We start from the raw sequence: 2,742 nt of genomic DNA, 5'->3' as shown, positions 1-2,742 counted from the left end.
ACACACACACACACACACACACACTGTTGTTATTGTTTATTTGTTTGTTTTTAATCTTTAGGAAATCTTTGGCTATCATATGAGAGTCAGAGACTTTGGATGGCTCATCTGAAGTCAGGTCAAATTTGGCAAAGATCAGCTAAATTCCAGGGTGGCATCATAAGGTTGATTTCTGACACTTTCAAACTATCTCCTATTCTATTAGATCCCCAACCCAAGCAGACAGAGGTGTTCCCACATCCATAGATGAGATGAGACTCTCGAGCTCAGGAATGCAGAACAAGCCATGACTCAAGTCCATTCATAAAAGAAAAAAGAAACACACTCTTGGGGCAGGAGAGTTTGCTCAGCAGTTAAGAGCACTTGTTCCCACAAAAGACCCAAAATCAATTCCCGGCACCTGCATGGAGGCTCACCACTCCTCATGCACTAGGCATACATAGGGTACACAGACAGATATGCAGATATGCAAACACTCATACACACAAAATAACTAAACAAAGAAAAAAAGAAAGGCAGGCAGGAAGTAATGAAGATATACTTTTCATAAAGAAAGAAACACACTGTCATAAGAGGATCAGAGATCTGTAGGTGGGTGCACCTATGAGGAGATGAGGAGAGGGTACCAGGAGTGAGCGTGAGCATGCCAGAACAGAAAGTGAAATCTGCAACAGCGTGCAAGGAAAAGTAATTGCTTAGAGGCAGAAGTAATTAATTTTATGTTGGATGGAGAAAATGTCTAACTGCTTACATATAAAACTGACTGTAAAACTAAGTGAAAATGATATTATGGTCAATTATGCAATTTCTTTTAGTGTGTGTTTGTGTTCGTGTGTGTGTGTGTGTGTGTGTGTGTGTGTGTGTGTGTGTATGTTATGATGTGTGCAAGTGGAAGTCCACAGTTAATATTGAATGTCTTGCTTGATCACTCTCCATCTTCTATTAGAGACAGTGACTCTTGTATCTGAAGCTCATTGATTTTGCTAGATGGACTAGCCAATGAGCTGTCTCCTCCCATCCACACACACACACCAAGCCATGCTTGGCTTTTTGGTGCAGGTTCAGGAGATCTGAACTCAGACTGTCACATTTGCATAGTGGGCATTTACTGACTCATCTCTGTGGCCCCAATGATGTAATTTCTAGTTTTGTGGTTTCTGGTGGGTCTATGCAACACTATTACCTTGAATTCTTAAAAAAAAAAAAAAAAGAAAGAAAGAAAGAAAGAAAGAAAAAGAAAAAGAACAAAAGCAACAACCGTGTTTACTTATTCAGAAACTTACAAAGCTGGTTTTTAACAAGTAATTATCTGAAGACAACTTGTGGTTTGAGGGCCAAGGGCAGCATCAGAGAGCCTCTTAGAAACGTAGGCTTAGGACCAATCCCAGACACACTGAATCAGAACTCTAACTAGAACCTGATTCCCTCTGCATCTGCAGCTTTAAAAGCCTAGCTTACACCATCTTTTCTCCATTACCTAGTCATCCTAGAAATAAGTGAGTACACAAGGCACCCTTAACAACCATAGACAATCTGAGTGTTCTATTCTTACCCACTGCTTCCTCATCAATCTGTGACCTGTTAACTCCATTCTCCTCCTAAAGAATGGTAAAATATCCTGTTCTGAACAGCTCCTAAATTTTGCTGAGGCTCACAATCTCAATGGGCAATGAAATATTTCATCTGTTTCTCAAGTTTACCTTTAAAACATGTCTGTGAGTAAAACAACGTTTACATACCCCTTAGTTTCCAGTAATTTCCTTAGGTCACGGTTCTCTTATGGGGACCTGGAAGATACTTTGTTCATCTCATCTGCTGGTTGTTATCATTCTCTCATTACAAGGTCAGTCTGTCAAGGTCAGAACACAGAGACGTGTCCAGCAACGGGGAACTCTATGAAGAGCGCCTCTCTAGTGTGGAAGACTCAAGCATTCTCATGCCTGCTTAACCCTATCTTCTTAAGTGGAATGGGGGTCACTTCTAAGTTTTCTCATCCTGGACTTTTTGTCCATGAGAGTCATGTGTGTTCTCCCTTAGTTAGCGGAAGCCTTTCCAACTTCTCTGGATTAACAAAGTAAATCTTCTCCTGATCGGCTCTTATTAAACAACTAGGAGCAATCCAGGCAGTTAGTGCTTAGGTTCTGCTATCCATTCAATAGAAGATTAAAAGAAACCTCAAAAAATAAATAACTCACAAACTTATGTCTGTGCACATAGAATCAATGTTCACATACCAATTTGCTTCTTAACTTTCCTTAAGATGACATCAGATATGTTTCAGTCTCTCACCTCCTCTTTTTAACTTAATTAGGATCTAGAAAGAGGGGAAAGGAGGGGGAAGGGGAAGAGAAGAAGGAAGGGAAGCCTTAATGAGTGAATAATATATACATATGTGGAAATATCACAGCCAAACCCATTAATCTCTACAGTTAATATGTGTTAGTAGGTGTAATATTAAAGAAATAATTTTTTAAGTGTTTCTCAATATGATCATGGGCTTCATATCATGCTAACATACATGTATTGTTTCAATACTACCTGGCTTACTGTGTGCAATCAGTCCCCTACTCTTGGATATATAGTTGGCTTCTGAGTTTCATCGCTAGAAATAAATTCTAAAAGCTGAGTTTGAGAATGTCTAGGGATTTGTTTCCAGTACGTGACAGTTACCTTCAACAAAGCAATCCTGGTCATGGCAGGATTACATGGTTAAGTTCCCCTAAGGTGCTTGTAAAAAGTATC

The 2,742-nt window shown here is 39.6% G+C and overlaps 1 long non-coding RNA gene across 1 annotated transcript in view; it reads right to left on the bottom strand.

Moving 5' to 3' along the window:
- The window catches only part of LOC118573809, a 9,453-nt gene extending 7,145 nt beyond the window's left edge, over positions 1 to 2,308 (bottom strand). Inside the window, exon 1 of the long non-coding RNA XR_004943676.1 lies at positions 2,235 to 2,308. This is a non-coding gene — a long non-coding RNA (uncharacterized LOC118573809). The remainder of the gene's footprint in view (positions 1 to 2,234) is intronic.
- Positions 2,309 to 2,742: the final 434 nt, after the last annotated feature.

This window comes from Onychomys torridus, chromosome 1 (genome assembly GCF_903995425.1).
Source record: "Onychomys torridus chromosome 1, mOncTor1.1, whole genome shotgun sequence".
NCBI lineage: Eukaryota > Metazoa > Chordata > Mammalia > Rodentia > Cricetidae > Onychomys > Onychomys torridus.
Note: the sequence above shows the minus strand (reverse complement) of the source record. Positions and strands in the feature narration are given on the sequence as shown.